The sequence below is a fragment of the Salmo trutta genome, chromosome 26, assembly GCF_901001165.1.
Source record: "Salmo trutta chromosome 26, fSalTru1.1, whole genome shotgun sequence".
Lineage (NCBI taxonomy): Eukaryota > Metazoa > Chordata > Actinopteri > Salmoniformes > Salmonidae > Salmo > Salmo trutta.
This window is the reverse complement of record NC_042982.1, coordinates 24,733,116-24,750,804: the sequence shown is the minus strand read 5'-3', so window position 1 is coordinate 24,750,804 and position 17,689 is coordinate 24,733,116. Positions and strand designations below refer to the sequence as shown.

The 17,689-nt window shown below is 40.9% G+C and overlaps 1 long non-coding RNA gene across 1 annotated transcript in view; it reads left to right on the top strand.

Moving 5' to 3' along the window:
• LOC115163498 (uncharacterized) overlaps positions 1–16,797 on the top strand; it is a 44,531-nt gene extending 27,734 nt beyond the window's left edge. Inside the window, exons 2-3 of the long non-coding RNA XR_003869755.1 lie at positions 8,881–8,932; positions 16,787–16,797. This is a non-coding gene — a long non-coding RNA (uncharacterized LOC115163498). The remainder of the gene's footprint in view (positions 1–8,880; positions 8,933–16,786) is intronic.
• Positions 16,798–17,689: the final 892 nt, after the last annotated feature.

The following is a 17,689-nucleotide window of genomic DNA, read 5'->3' as shown; positions in this document are numbered from 1 at the left end:
TTGTTAACAAACTATAGTTTTGGCAAGTTGGTTAGGACATCTACTTTGTGCATGACACAAGTAATTTTTCCAACAATTGTTTACAGACAGATTATTTCACTTATAATTCACTGTATCACAATTCCAGTGGGTCAGAAGTTTACATACACTAAGTTGACTGTGCCTTTAACCTGTCTGGGCTAGGGGGCAGTATTTTCACGGCCGGATGAAAAACATACCCAATTTAAACAGGTTACTACTCTGGCCCAGAAACTAGAATATGCATATTATTAGTAGATTTGGATAGAAAACACTCTGAAGTTTCTAAAACTGTTTGAATGGTGTCTGTGAGTATAACAGAACTCATATGGCAGACAAAAAGTTGAGAAAAAGTCAACCAGGAAGTGGAGGATCTGAGAATTGTAGTTCTTCTTTCTAGTCTCTTTCGAAACTACAGTATCTGTGGGGTTACGTTGCACTTCCTAAGGCTTCCATTGGCTGTCAAAAGCCTTCAGAAAGTTGTTTCAGCCTTCTCCTGTTACTGGGCAGATAATAGGAGCTCAGTTACTGAGTGGACTGCCTGTGGACAAAGGGATTGGATATGCGCGGTCACGCGATTGCGCCGTTCCTTCTTTTTCTCCTTGAATGAATACGCACGCTATTGTCCGGTTGGAATATTATCGCAATTTTACGTTAACAATACCATAAAGATTGATTTTAAACAGCGTTTGACATGCTTCTAAGTACGGTAATGGAACATTTTGACTTTTCGTCTCTGGTTCCGCGCTCGCGCGTTATGCCTTTGGATAGTGCTCTGAACGCATGAACAAAACAGAGGTATTTTGACATAAATATGTATTATTTTGAACAAAAACAACATTTCTTGTGGAAGTAGCAGTCCTGGGAGTGCATTCTGACGAAGATCAGCAAAGGTAAGAGAATATTTCTAATACTAATTCTGAGTTTAGGTTGCCCCAAACTTGGCGGATGTCTGTATAGCTCGCTGTGATGGCTGAGCTATGTACTCAGAATATTGAAAAATGTGCTTTCTCCGTAAAGCTATTTTAAAATCTGACAAAGCGGTTCCATCCAGGAGTAGTCTATCTATAATTCTTTAAATAATTGTTATATATTTTGTCAACATTTATGATGAGTATTTTTGTAAATTGATGTGCACATTGACCAGAGGTTTTGGTGGAAATACATTTTCTGAACATCACGTGCCAATGTAAAATGCTGTTTTTGGATATAAATATGAACTTTATCGAACAAAACATAGATGTATTGTGTAACATAATGTCCTAGGAGTGTCATCTGATGAAGATCGTCAAAGGTTAGTGCTTCATTTAGCTGTGTTTTGGGTTTTATTGACATATGTCCTTGCTTGGAAAATGGCTGTGTGATTATTTTTGTCTATGTACTCTCCTAACATAATCTAATGTTTTGCTTTCGCTGTAAAGCCTTTTTGAAATCGGACAATGTGGTTACATCAAGGAGAAGTGTATCTTCAAAATGGTGTAAAATAGTTGTATGTTTGAGAAAGTTGAATTATGACATTTTGTTGATTTTGAATTTGCCGCCCTGATATTTCACTGGCTGTATTTCACAGACGCTAGCGTCCCACGTAGCCCATAGAAGTTAAACAGCTTAGAAAATTCTAGAAAATGATGTCATGGCTTTAGAAGCTTCTGTTAGCCTAAATTACATCATTTGAGTCAATTAGAGGTGTACCTGTGGATGTATTTCAAGGCCTACCTTCAAACTCACTGCCTCTTTACTTGACATCATGGGAAAATGAAAAGAAATCAGCCAAGACCTCAGACAAAAAAGTCTGGTTCATCCGTGGGAGCAATTTCCAAATGCCTGAAGGTACCAAGTTCATCTGTACAAACAAAAGTACAAACACCATGGGACCACACAGCCGTCATACCGCTCAGGAAGGAGACGCGTTCTGTCTCCTAGAGATGAACGTACTTTGGTGCGAAAACTGCAAATCAATCCCAGAACAACAGCAAAGGACCTTGTGAAGATGCTGGAGGAAACAGGTATAAAAGTATCTGTATCCACAGTAAAACGAGTCCTATATCGACATAACCTGAAAGGCCACTAAGCAAGGAAGAAGCCACTGCTCCAAAACCGCCATAAAAAAGCCAGACTACGGTTTGCAACTGCACATGGGGACAAAGATCATACATTTTGGAGAAATGTCCTCTGGTCTGATGAAACAAAAATAGAACTGTTTGGCCATAATGACCATCGTTATGTTTGGAGGGAAAAGGGGGAGGCTTGCAAGCCGAAGAACACCATCTCAACCGTGAAGCACGAGGGTGGCAGCATCATGTTGTGTGGGTGCTTTGCTGCATTAGAGGCTGGTGCACTTCACAAAATAAGTGGCATCATGAGGCAGGAAAATTATGTGGATATATTGAAGCATCATCTCAAGACATCAGTCAGGAAGTTAAAGCTTGGTCGCAAATGGCTCTTCCAATTGGACAATGACCCCAAGCATACTTCCAAAGTTGTGGCAAAATGGCTTAAGGATAACAAAGTCAAGGTATTGGAGTGGCCATCACAACGCCCTGACCTCAATCCTATAGAAAATTTGTGGGCAGAACTGAAAAATCGTGTGCGAGCAAGGAGGTCTACAAACCTGACGCAGTTACACCAGCTCTGTCAGGAGGAATGGGCCACAATTCACCCAACTTATTGTGGGAAGCTTATGGAAGGCTACCCAAAACATTTGACCCAAGTTAAACAATTTAAAGGCAATGCTACCAAATACTAATTGAGTGTATGTCAACTTCTGACCCACTGGGAATGTGATGAAAGAAATAAAAGCTGAAAAAAAAAAATTAGCTCTACTATTATTCCTACATTTCACATTCTTAAAATAAAGTGGTGATCCTAATTAACCAAAGACAGGGAATTTTGTACTAGGATTAAATGTCAGGAATTGTGAAAAACTAAGTTTAAATGTATTTGGCTAAGGTGTATGTAAACGTCGACTTCAACTGTATATTGTGCAATATGTTTGGAACATTAAATCGCAATAAAATTGCAGTATCGAATTGCAATACAAACAGAATTGTGAGAATCGCAATGCATATCGTATCGGCACCTAAGTATCGTGATCGTGAGGTCCCTGGCAATTCCCAGCCCTAGTGGATAATGCATCAGAGAAACCATTTGAAATATGTAATGTTGTAATAATGCAGGGACTCATATAATACATTGTAGGCCTAGCTCTTATTTGTCTTTTAATATTTCAGGTGGAGTAATACAATTGTGGTCGACCATGAGCAATGGCACATTGGGCAGGAAGTCCTACGTTAATTTTGTTTAGAGTTGTTGTGGTCCTTATTTGAAAGTTATATAAAGGGAAGTGTCTCCATGGTAGGTGCTTATACGTTATGTACATATTGAATGAAAGGTGTGGTAATGTTTGTGGCAGTGACAGAGTATTGGAATTTGGTTTCTTCATGCTCCTCGGCATTGAATCCCACTAGCAATTATTTGTTTTGGCTCTGAAGATAAATGAAGACACCAACACAGTCCTGGAGATGCTAATGTTGAATTAGCATGGAGTAGGAAACAACAGGATCATCTGATGTAATCAGCTTTTATTGCTGCATTTAAAACTTCTTTGGGATTGGTGTCCCTACCACGGGATGGTTGAGCTAACGTAGGCTAATGTGATTAGCATGAGGTTGTAAGTAACAAGAACATTTCCCAGGACATAGACATATCCGATATTGGCAGAAAGCTTAAATTCTTGTTAATCTAACTGCACTGTCCAATTTACAGTAGCTATTACATTGAAAGAATACCATGCTATTGTTTGAGGAGAGTGCACAATTTTGAACATGAAATTAGGCACATTTATTTGTGCAGTCTTTATACAACATTTATACAACATTTTGAACAGAGATTTAATGGTTCATTGGATCAGTCTAAAACTTTTCACATAGACTTATGTCATCTAGTGACCAAAATTGAAATTGCACCTGGGCTGGAATAATACATTATGGCCTTTCTCTTGCATTTCAAAGATGATGGTACAAAAAATAAATACAAAAGAACAGTTTTTTTTTTCTTTGAATGATCTTTTACCAGATCTATTGTGTTATATTCTCCTACATTCCTTTCACATTTCCACAAACGTCAAAGTGTTTCTTTTCAAATGGTACCAAGACTATGCATATCCTTGCTTCAGGGCCTGAGCTACAGGCAGTTAGATTTGGGTATGTCATTTTAGGCAAAAAAAAAATTAAAAGGGGTGGAGCCTTAAGACTTTTTTAAACATCCTTCATTGTGGTAAATGAGCCTTGGTATAGGAACATTATCTTTTTGAGAGGTCTATACCGTCAGTCCCTTGATGCTCAACCTTTTATTGACATAAATTGGGAAAAGGTCCCAAACCGTATAAAGGTCCCTTACTCACACTGAATGGGGTTGGTTAGATACATAGCTAGTGTAGTATATTGCTAGCTTGAGATACACTCATACATAGTACCATCTGTCACTTTCCATTACACTATTTATTTCCATTGAAATTCTTTGAAATGTCTCACCAGAACATGCCTGCTGCTGTGAACAACCCTAATGCCTTACAGTTCGTAAGAGGCTTAAGCTCCAACCTTTCACCCTGGTCCTCTGCAGCAGTCTTTTTGCTCCTTTGTCATTCCTTGTGATATCCCTTCTCTCACTCGCACCGCTGCCTCATATTAAAAGGATGAGTATAATATGAATCTAAGAATAGCCGCCTTAATCTCTCCATTGTGAAAGAGAGTGTCACTCCTGTACTCCTCTCTAATGTAATATCTGCTTTTACCGTGCCTGGGTCTTTTAGTGTGCAGATGTAGGATCTTAATTTGATCACCCTGTTGCAGGAGAACTTAACTACAATGCAGGAAATTTAAAACGAAATTTAAAATGTAAAGCTTCTGAAGTTTGTAATTTCCACTTTGAAATTTCAGACTTGATTTTCCCTTATGAAAAATGTATTAACCCCAACTAAAATGTCCATGAATTATAATCGAAAACAGAAAGGAAAACGCTGCACACTGCTGCTCATGCTCCCGTTTTCCTTTCTGTTTTCCATGAGTTTGCCTACACACTCCAGCACTTGTGGAAAGTACCTGGATATGCATATGTTCTCCAGCTTTTGTACATTAATGATAATCCACATAATCATTTACATTTCCTGTTGCTGCAGGATTATTTTCCTATTGTAGCAAATGGTCTCAAATGAAGATCCTACATCTGTAGTGCTATCTGGACAGTACCTGCATTCACAAGTTCAAACAGCACATTGTGTCTAAACCCGGTGCATCTCATTCGTAGTGGAGCCTCTGAGTGTTCACTGTTCTGCTCAAATACCCGTAGTCAACAAACTTACCCAGAAAGCTCTCGCTACCCAAATCAGAGCAGGTGAAGATACCTTTTACACACCCGCTCCTGTATTTCTCCAGAGCATGGAGCTTATTTGCAAGATAATGTAATGAAAGGTAGAGCTTTTGGAATGGAAAGTGGTTAAAATCAGTAGCATCCATCAGAATGTAGGCGAGATGAGATGGGCTGTAATTTCAGACTGTAGGTGACTCATACCGTTATGTTGCATCAGATAATGAAAGACATTAATTATAGTGTACCCATGATATTTCAAAGAACTGTGATGGTAGAGTCTCTGTGGTATCGATGAGGCTGTTTTTCCATATCCACTACCATAGCTCAGTATCCCCACTGCATCTCCTCACTATCTCCGGTGTTGCTCTGTGGCAATGTCAAACATTGGTAAATGACTGGGCCTGGGGGATCAGATCTCCCTCCTCAGGCCTCTCTCCACCCCTGTCACAAGAGTTGCAAAGGGATGGTATATTACTTGGAAACTTTCTAAGTTTACCAGTAAACTACAAAAATGTTGGTGTCTTTCATGGATTTTATGTAATCTATCACAAGACATCTATTGGCCCTTTTGGGTACTTCCGATTTGTACAATGTCTGTAATTATCTCTGGCCCTCTGTGTGGCCTTATCACATGTAAAATATACTGCTCAAAAAAATAAAGGGAACACTTAAACAACACATCCTAGATCTGAATGAAAGAAATAATCTTATTAAATACTTTTTTCTTTACATAGTTGAATGTGCTGACAACAAAATCACACCAAAATAATCTATGGAAATCCAATTTATCAACCCATGGAGGTCTGGATTTGGAGTCTCACTCAAAATTAAAGTGGAAAACCACACTACAGGCTGATCCAACTTTGATGTAATGTCCTTAAAACAAGTCAAAATGAGGCTCAGTAGTGTGTGTGGCCTCCACGTGCCTGTATGACCTCCCTACAATGCCTGGGCATGCTCCTGATGAGGTGGCAGATGGTCTCCTGAGGGATCTCCTCCCAGACCTGGACTAAAGCATCCGCCAACTCCTGGACAGTCTGTGGTGCAACGTGGCGTTGGTGGATGGAGCGAGACATGATGTCCCAGATGTGCTCAATTGGATTCAGATCTGGGGAACGGGCAGGCCAGTCCATAGCATCAATGCCTTCCTCTTGCAGGAACTGCTGACACACTCCAGCCACATGAGGTCTAGCATTGTCTTGCATTAGGAGGAACCCAGGGCCAACCGCACCAGCATATGGTCTCACAAGGGGTCTGAGGATCTCATCTCTGTACCTACTGGCAGTCAGGCTACCTCTGGCGAGCACATGGAGGGCTGTGCGGCCCCCTAAAGAAATGCCACCCCACACCATGACTGATCCACCGCCAAACCGGTCATGCTGGAGGATGTTGCAGGCAGCAGAACGTTCTCCACGGCGTCTCCAGACTCTGTCACGTCTGTCACATGTACTCAGTGTGAACCTGCTTTCATCTGTGAAGATCACAGGGCGCCAGTGGCGAATTTGCCAATCTTGGTGTTCTCTGGCAAATGCCAAACGTCCTGCACGGTGTTGGGCTGTAAGCACAACCCCCACCTGTGGACGTCAGGCCCTCATACCACCCTCATGGAGTCTGTTTCTGACCGTTTGAGCAGACACATGCACATTTGTGGCCTGCTGGAGGTCATTTTGCAGGGCTCTGGCAGTGCTTCTCCTGCTCCTCCTTGCACAAAGGCGGAGGTAGCGGTCCTGCTGCTGGGTTGTTGCCCTCCTACGGCCTCCTCCACGTCTCCTGATGTACTGGCCTGTCTCCTGGTAGCGCCTCCATGCTCTGGACACTACGCTGACAGACACAGCAAACCTTCTTGCCACAGATCGCATTGATGTGCCATCCTGGATGAGCTGCACTGCCTGAGCCACTTGTGTGGGTTGTAGACTCCGTCTCATGCTACCACTAGAGTGAAAGCACCGCCAGCATTCAAAAGTGACCAAAACATCAGCCAGGAAGCATAGGAACTGAGAAGTGGTCTGTGGTCCCCACCTGCAGAACCACTCCTTTATTGGGGGCGTCTTGCTAATTGCCTAAAATTTCCACCTGTTGTCTATTCCATTTGCAGAACAGCATGTGAAATGTATTGTCAATCAGTGTTGCTTCCTAAGTGGACAGTTTGATTTCACAGAAGTGTGATTGACTTGGAGTTACATTGTGTTGTTTAAGTGTTCCCTTTATTTTTTTGAGCAGTGTATATGAAACAATTAAATGATTTTCAACAAAAACAATTGAATGAGAAAGCAGAAAAAATATCCTAAATACAAAACATAAACTTAGTGAATACCATTGTTGTTTAATATGATGGTTTCAGCATGAAATAACCTTAATATTTTTTCAGTATTTTTCTATGTCAGTATGTATTTGTTTTCAGTGTTTTGGTGTCAAACTAGTGGCAGTTGTGAAAAAAGTCAATAGTTGGAAGAGTTCCAGAGTTAATTGAAAGTAATACCTGGCCTCCTGAGTGGCGCAGCGGTCTAAGGGACTGCATCTCAGTGCTAGAGGTGTCACTACAGACCCTGGTTTGAGTCCAGGCTGTCCCACAACCAGCGGTTCCTGGTAGTCCCATAGGGTGGTTCACAATTGGCCCAGCATTGTCCGGATTAGGGGAGTGTTTGGCAGGGGGGGCTTTACTTGGCTCATCGCGCTCTAGTGACTCCTTGTGGCGGGCCGGGCGCCTGCAGGCTGACTTCGGTCATCGGTTGAACGGTGTTTCCTCCAACACGTTGGTGCAGCTGGCTACGGGTGTTAAGAAGCGTGGTTTGGCGAGAAATGTTTCGGGGGACGCATGACTCGACCTTCGCCGAACACATTGGGGGAGTTGCATTAATAAGACAAGATCGTAATCTTGAAATTGGGGAGAAAAAAAGGGACACATTTTTTTGGGAATAATATTTAATGGCATTATTGGTCTGTCTACTAGAAACTCATGGACAATATGGACACAGAAAATTAATACTATATATGAATATTTTTTTTGAAAGTCATTCAAGTATAAATTACCAATATGGTAGATTGCCATAGATTTTCTGTTAATTACCAAAATTACTGAAGTAACCAGTAACTTTGGTAAACTACCGGTAGCTATGCAACCCTAACCGTCACTGTCCCCATCCCCATAGATCCCGCAGGCCGCTTCTGCCTTATTCATACAGTCACTGGAAGGGCCAGGCCACTCGCTATACTAGAGCACGCTAGCTAGTACACCAGATTAGGGCATCAGCCCCTTCTGGTTGTCAAAGCGCTCAAGAGGACACAATCTTATTGACAAGTGTGCACAACAGCTCCTGGAGTCAGACCCTCCAAGGCTTGGCCTGTGTCTAAAACCCAGAGGATCATGGGAAATGTCACATTTTCCTACTGGAGTCTAGAGGGGGTTTGCCTTGAATAACGCTTCTGAAAAACACTATTAATACAGATTGAAAGTCCTAAACCTAATATTTTTTGTGTCCATTGTGTTTTTTACAGCGACAAGGATCTGGTGCAGCGGGCGGAAACAGCAAAACATCTGGAGGACAAGGTAAACAAAACATAATTTTTAAGTAATTAGAAGTCTTTCAAAGCCTTGCAATATGGGACTGAGGACATCCTATATGTCCTTGTAGTGCCTTTAACCCGTTATGTATTTAGCTTTTTGTTATTACAAATTTGTCAACAACAGGGACTAAGTGCCCTATGAAAAACACTGCTGTTCTGCGTTATGTGCAATAAAAGAAGGCAGAGTATGGTAAGCATTTTAAAACAGGGATTTTTGTGTCCTGCAAAAAAAGAGAGCAGCTGGCCATAGCCAGAGCAACATGCTGAGAGAGGGAGGGAGAGAGGGGGGGGGGGGGGGGTGGACCATAACTGACACACTGGCCCCTGGCATCTTAAACGAGCTTTAAAAGGCCCACTTCTTGCCCCTATCTCTCTTCCTGGTGATGTCACGCAGTTGACGGTGATGAGGGATGAAGGACGAACGTGGACAGGAACAGAAGTAGACAGGAACAGACCGTCACAGAGGGGGTTTAAACTCCAGTGTTAAAGCAGACTTGACATGTAGAAGATTCTATTCAAAAAGTATTCATACCCCTTGACTTATTCCACGTTTTGTTGTGTTTAGGGCTGACCCCATTTAGTCGACTGGTCAATTGTTTGGTCGATAGGCTGTTTTGGTCGGCCGAGACTTCTTTAGTCCAGCAGTAGCAAACATTTTTTTATAATCATGGTGTACAAGTCTGATTCGCACCTGTCTGAGTGGACTAAAAGTGAGGAGAGAGGAAACCCCAACTTAATTAGGTCTATAATCAACAGCCTAACTTTTATACATCATCCATATATATCTACAGAAATAAGACAGATCCTGCTTCTGCTGTGTCTTTGAGTGTTTGTTTCTGTGAGTACCACTGTTTCTGTGAGTACCACTGTTTCTGTGAGTACCAAGCCTCACGCAACCACAACATGTCGGCTAAACAATTTCACAAATTTGGCTATTCTTTATCTTTGCTATGCTATAATAAAGGCTTTACACTTTTTTAAAATTAAAACAGCCTCTCTGGTATTACTTATAATTTATTTTGTATTCTTTACACTTTTCCAAATTGTCAGAAAAATAATTGTAATAATAATAATAATAATAACCCTACTTTTTCTTGATCTCCTTGTTATTGTTATTAATACTATTATTATTACAATCATCATTATAATAATAAGTAAGTCATGTCGTTACCAATAGTAGGCATAGTATAGCAGCCTTGTATAACCACCATCGAGTTGTAGGCCTGAGAGCACCCTGTTTAGTCTTAATACCGTAACTTACTTAGGCATATATTTCAGTACTTATATAGGCTACTGTATCAATCAATCATTCATTTGTTCATGTCATCAAACATCATATGAGTCATTTGTGATTTGGAATGCAATCAAGCATTATAGTTTTAAAATTAAAGCAAAGCGACCCTTGAATAATTAGCATAAACAATAAATTAACCGTTCCAATTTCGCCAACTGTGTTCACGAATGAATGTGACTGTTTTTCGTTTTTCTTTTTGTAATGGTTTTACAACAACCAAAAAACATTACAACAAGACTCTATGGTTTGCTTATAATGTATTTAGTGTTGTTTACATTGCTCCAAATTGTCAGAAAAATTGTATTGTAATCTAACAGCACCTGTTTGGCACACATAATATGCACGCAGCATTTGCTCCTTGCCTTCTTTTTCTTGATCTCCAGTATTTTCCACAACTAGTCAGATTTATTCCACACATCTGACTTCCTCTTTACCTCCTGAGCAAACAGTAAATATTCCCCTGTTTCAAGTTTATTTGTCACATCCTCTGCATCCATTTTGCTGTCATATGTGATAGCGATGTTCCAAGTTTTTTTTATAAACAATTTATTGATGTGATTATGATATTCTATAGGTTAGGCCCTATTGGTTACGTACATGCGATGCATACATGTGTCATGTAAAGAGAGCAAGGGTTGAGGGAATAGGGAATGATTTTCCTTAACAAATGAAGGATTTCAGTAACAGACCATTGCCATATATGGATCTATGCCATTCACTTTGACCTGGACTGTTTTTACAGCATGAGTGACGTGTGAACATTTGTACATTTGTACAGTGAGTTTATTTGCCCAGTTATATAATTTGTAGTCAGCAATAGGGGAGTGATTGCTTCCTACAAGAGCACAAAACATGTGCATTTCTAGACGTATTTGAAAGCGAGACAGGTAAATAGCTTTTTTTTGTCTTAAAGGTGCAGTTTTATGTCCAATAGGCAGAGGGTAGCATAATTTGTCTGCTAATGGGAAGGGAATAATGATGATTTTTATTTTGTAATGGGTTTCTTGCATCGAACAACACAACAACATTTTCAGTCACCTTCTTGTCTGAAGGACAAGTGGATAAACAGGTTAGTGTCAAGCACTGCATGTTTTTTTGAAAAGTCTCATGGAATGTAAGCCTACATTGAACACCACACATCGGCTGCTACTGTAGGCTGAATTATAAAATATTATGGGATGCATATTCTCCATAGTTTTTTATGGTAGGCCACTCTGGTAGGCCAACGTTATGATCAAATAGCCACTGTAGCCTACTTGGCCACTGTTAAAACTGTAACTTAAAGCAGGTACAGCCTCAGTGTTCACAGTAAACATGCGCCTGAAGCTGTACATCATTTTTGCAATAACTACCTCATGAAGCTGGTTGAGAGAATGCCAAGAGTGTGCAAAGCTGTCATCAAGGCAATTGGTGGCTACTTTGAAGAATCTAAAATCTAAAATATATTTTGATTTGTTTAACACTTTTTTTTGGTTATTACATGATTCCATATGTGTTATTTCATAGTTTTAATGTCTGCGCTACAATGTAGAAAATAGTAAAAAAAAACAAAAAATGTAATTGAATGAGTAAGTGTGTCCACACTTTTGACTGGTACTGTAAGTATTCACACCCCTGAGTCAATACTTTGTAGAAGCACCTTTGGCAGCAATTACAGCTGTGAGTCTTTCTGGGTAAGTCTCAACCTCTGTCAAATTGGTTCTTTTCACGTCTTGCCATAGATTTTCAAGTAGATTTAAGTCAAAACTGTAACTCGGCCACTCAGGAACATGCATTGTCTTCTTGGTAAGCATCTCCAATGTAGATTTGGCTTTGTGTTTTTGGTTATTGTCCTGCTGAAACGTGAATTCATCTCCTAGTGTGTGGTGGAAAGCAGACTGAACCAGGCTTTTCTTTAGGATTATGCCTTTGCTTAACTTTTTTTTATATCCAGAAAAACTCCCCAGTCCTTAATGATTACAAGCATACCCATAACATGATGCAACCACCATTATGCTTGAAAATATGGAGAGTGGTACTCAGTAATGTGTTGTATTGGATTTGCCCCAAACATAACACTTTGTATACAGGACAAAAAGTTTAGGTACCTTACAGATAATTGTATGTGTGGGGTACAGAGATGAGGTAGTCATTACAAATACTGTTAAATACTATTATTGAACACAGAGTCCATGCAATTTATTATGTGACTTGTTTTTTACTCCCAAACTTATTTAGGCTTGCCATAACAATGGGGTTGAATGCTTATTGACTTAAGTCATTTCAGCTTTTAATTTTTAATGAATTATTAAACATTTTGAAAAACATAATTCCACTTTGACATTATGAGGTTATGTGTGTAGGCCAGTGACAAACAAAACTCAATTTAATACATTTGAAATTCAGTCTGTAATACAACAAAATGTGGGAAAAGTCAAGGGGTGTGAATACTTTCTGAAGGCACTGTACACTGTGTATTTCAACAAAAATTCAATATTCCTCTTCCTAGTCTATCTTTAACAAAACACAGGATATCTGCAACACACTATTCAACTTTAAAGTCCTGACTCTAGAAAATAAATTACCCTTAGAATTCTTGTGAACCCAAAGCTCAGATGACTGTCTGTTTGAACCAGAGAGATATACAGTTGAAGTCGGAAGTTTACATACACCTTAGCCAAATACATTTAAACTCAGTTTTTTACAATTCCTGACATTTAATCCTAATAAAAATTCCTAGTTTTAGGTCAGTTAGGATCATCACTTTATTTTAAGAATGTGAAATGTCAGAAAAATAGTAAAGAGAATTATTTCTTTCAGCTTTTATTTCTTTCATCACATTCCCAGTGGGTCAGGCGTTTACATACTATACATACACTCAATTAGTATTTGGTAGCATTGCCTTTAAATTGTTTAACTTGGTTGGGTCAAACGTTTCGGGTAGCCTTCCACAAGCTTCCCACAATAAGTTGGGTGAATTTTGGCCCATTCCTCCTGACAGAGCTGGTGTAACTGAGTCAGGTTTGTAGGCCTCCTTGCTCGCAAACACCTTTTCAGATCTGTCCATAGATTTTCTATGCGATTGAGGTCAGGGCTCTGTTATGGCCACTCCAATACCTTGACTTTGTTGTCCTTAAGCCATTTTGCCACAACTTTGGAAGTACGCTTGGGGTCATTGTCCAATTGGAAGAGCCATTTGCGACCAAGCTTTAACTTCCTGACTGTTGTCTTGAGATGTTGCTTCAATATATCCACATAATTTTCCTGCCTCATGATGCCATCTATTTTGTGAAGTGCACCAGTTCCTCCTGCAGCAAAGCACCCCCACAACATGATGCTGCCACTCCCGTGCTTCATGGTGGTGATGGTGTTAATTCGGCTTGCAAGCCTCCCCCTTTTTCCTCCAAACATAACGATGGTCATTATGGCCAAACAGTTCTATTTTTGTTTCATCAGACCAGAGGACATTTCTCCAAAAAGTATGATCTTTGTCCCCATGTGCAGTTGCAAACCGTAGTCTGGCTTTTTTTATGGCAGTTTTGTAGCAGTGGCTTCTTCCTTGCTGAGCGGCCTTTCAGGTTATGTTGATATAGGACTCGTTTTACTGTGGATACAGATACTTTTATACCTGTTTCCTCCAACATCTTCACAAGGTCCTTTGCTGTTGTTCTGGGATTGATTTGCAGTTTTCGCACCAAAGTATGTTCATCTCTAGGAGACAGAATGCGTCTCCTTCCTGAGCGGTATGACGGCTGCGTTGTCCCATGGTGTTTATACTTGCGTACTATTGTTTGTACAGATGAACGTAGTACCTTCAGGCATTTGGAAATTGCTCCCAAGGATGAACACATTTTTTTTATGAGGTATTGGCTGATTTCTTTTCATTTTCCCATGATGTCAAGCAAAGAGGCAGTGAGTTTGAGGGTAGGCCTTGAAATACATCCACAGGTACACCTCCAATTGACTGAAATGATTAGCCTATTAGTCAATTAGCCTATCGGAAGCTTCTAAAGCATGACATAATTTTCTAGAATTTTCCAAGCTGTTTAAAGGCACAGTCAACTTAGTGTATGTGAACTTCTGACCCACTGGAATTGTCATACAGTGAATTATAATTGAAATACTCTGTCTGTAAACAATTGTTGGAAAAATGATGTGTGTCATGCACAAAGTAGATGTCCTAACCGACTTGCCAAAACTATAGTTTGTTAACAAGAAATTTGTGGAGTGGTTGAAAAACGAGTTTTAATGACTCCAACCTAAGTGTATGTAAACTCTGACTTCAACGGTAGAGGTATTGTCTGTCTCAGTCCAATCCTCGGGGAAATGTCTTTAGCTGGGAAAACAAATGTATCCTTCTGCAAGGGATTTTATGCGAACCCTGAAACATGCATTTCTGACTTCTCTAAGTTTTATGTCCTACTAATCACAAGTGAAGCATTGTCAGCCGGACATGCTCCCAAGTGGCACAGCGGTCTAAGGCACTGCATCTCAGTGCAAGAGGCGTCACTGGTCACCACAGTCCCTGGTTTGAATCTAGGCTGTATCACATCCGGCCTTGATTGGAGACCCAAAGGGCGGCGCACAATTGGCAAAGCGTCGTTCGGGTTTGACCAGAGTAGGCTGTCATTGTAGGTCTTCCCTGTGGCTCAGTTGGTAGAGCATGGTGTTTGCAAATGCCAGCATGGTGTGTGCAATGCCAGGGTTGTGGGTTCGATTCCCACGGGGGGGTCAGTACAAAAAAAAAAAATGCATGAAATGAAATGTATGCACTCACTACTGTAAGTCACTCTGGATAAGAGCGTCTACTAAAATGTATGTAAAAATTGTAAATAAGAATTTGTTCTTAACTGACTTGCCTGGTTAAATAATTTAAAAAAATTCTAATTAGATCCTGATTGAGGATGATATCATAGGGAATAAGCTTTCCCTATTTCATCAGATAAGAATGTGATTAACAGATGACCGAAGATATTTGTGTTCGCTAAGTTCACTGGTGAAGTCTTCAAACTGACGGCAGGTATTTATGGTGATACTGTTAAGAAATGATGACTGATCTACCAGTAGAATGCAGATCTATTACATGGTTACTTGATGTAACCTTTATTTATATGGAGAAGTCTCATTTGAACAATGTCTCTTTTGCAAGGTAGCCCTGCTTCACAAAAAATACAAAGTACTGTACATAACAAGGAATTATTGACATAATTATAACAAACAAAGGTGAGAGCATGAGAAATACAAAAATAAAATGATAAAAAACACATACCAGGTCATGAATGGTGAAGTGACAGTGTAGATAAACGGGGGTGACATGAACTTATCAATTCAACCTACTTCAGTGGTCCAATGATCCATGGTGGTATGTAAAGAGAAACACTGCTATAAAACAATGTCATACATTTTTCAACACTAGCAATTAGTGAAATCCAAATCACCTCCGGCTCTTGATGGAGAAGAAAAAGAGAGTTACTAAATGAGTACCGCCCCGTAGCACTCACTTCTGTCATCATGAAGTACTTTGAGAGACTAGGCAATCATATCACCTCCACCTTACCGGACACGCTAGACCCACTTCAGTTTGCATACCACCCCAACAGGTCCACAGACGATGCAATCGCCATCACACTGCACACTGCCCTATCCCATCTGGACAATAGGAATACCTAAGGCACTATGTAAGAATGCTGTTCATTGACTACAGCTCAGCATTCAACACCATAGTACCCTCCAAGCTCATCATCAAGCTGGAGGCCCTGGGTCTCAACCCCGCCCTGTGCAATTGGATCCTGGACTTTCTTACGGGCCGCCCCCAGGTGGTGAAGGTAGGAAACAACATCTCCACTTCGCTGACACTCAACACTGGGGCCCCATAAGGGTGCGAGCTCAGCCCCCTGTTCACCCACGACTGCGTGGCCATGCATGCCTCCAACTCAATGATCAAGTTTGCAGACGACACAACAGTAGTGGGCTTGACTACCAACAATGACGAGACAGCCCACAGGGAGAAGGTGAGGGCACTCAGAGTGTGGAGTCAGGAAAACAACCTCTCACTCAACGCCAACAAAACAAAAGAGATGATCGTGGACTTCAGGAAACAGCAGAGGGAGCACCCCCTATCCACATCGAAGGGACAGCAGTGGAGAAGGTGGAAAGTTTTAAGTTTCTCGGCATACACATCACAGACAAACTGAAATGGTCCATCGACACAGACAGTGTGGTGAAGAAGGCGCAACAGCGCCTCTTCAATCTCAAGAGGCTGAAGAAATTTGGCTTGGCCCCTAAGACCCTGACAAACTTTTACAGATGCACAATCGAGAGCATCCTGTCGGGCTGTATCACAGACTAGTACGGCAACTGCACCGCCCTCAACTGCACCGCCCGCAAGGCTCTCTAGAGGGTGGTGCAGTCTGCACAACGCATCACCGGGGGCAAACTACCTGCCCTTCATGACACCTACACCACCCGATGTTACAGGAAGGCCAAAAAGATCATCAAGGACAACAACCACCCGAGCCACTGCCTGTTCACACCGCTACCATCCAGAAGGCAAGGTCAGTACAGATGCATCAAAGCTGGGAACGAGAGACTGAAAAACATCTTCTATCTCAACGCCTTCAGACTGCTAAACAGCAATCACTAACTCAGAGAGGCTGCTGCCTACATTGAGACCCAATCACTGGCCACTTTAATGAATGGATCACTAGTCACTTTAAACAATGCCACTTTAAATAATGCCACTTTAATAATGTTTACATATCTTACATTACTCATATCAAATGTATATTCTGTATTTTATACCATTTATTGCACCTTGCCTATGCCGCTCGGCCATCGCTCATCCATATTTTTATATGTACATATTCTCATTCACCCCTTTAGATTTGTGTGTATTAGGGGTAGTTGTTGGGGAATTGTTAGATTACTTGTTAGATATTACTGCACTGTCGGAACTAGAAGCACAAGCATTTCGCTACACTCACAATAACATCTGCTAATCATGTGTATGTGACCAATAAAATTTGATTTGATTTGAGTTGGTACAGTATACAGGCAACCAATGATATTGTGCTTCACGATCAGGCCTGCTCTCTTTGTTCACTTAATTAAAACACACACACACACACACACACACACACACACACACACACACACATACGCAGGCTGTTACGGATACAGGTATCCTGTGTGTGTATCCTGTGTGTGTATTTTCTTTTCTTCTCCCCTATTCACAGGTGTCGCCAATCAGTCACCAATCAGTCGGCAATCAGAAGACACTTGCTCCTTTTCCCTTACCCAATCACATCCTCTTTCCCTTGGTTTAAAAACCCAGTCAGTTGTTTTCTCTGGAGCTCAATCTCTCTGTGTCTCAATCTCTCGCTATCCCGCTCTCTTTGGATTGAGCGCTCGTTTGGTTTTTGTTGCTACATGACACATTTGTCTGGAATTATGTGAGTATGTAATTGT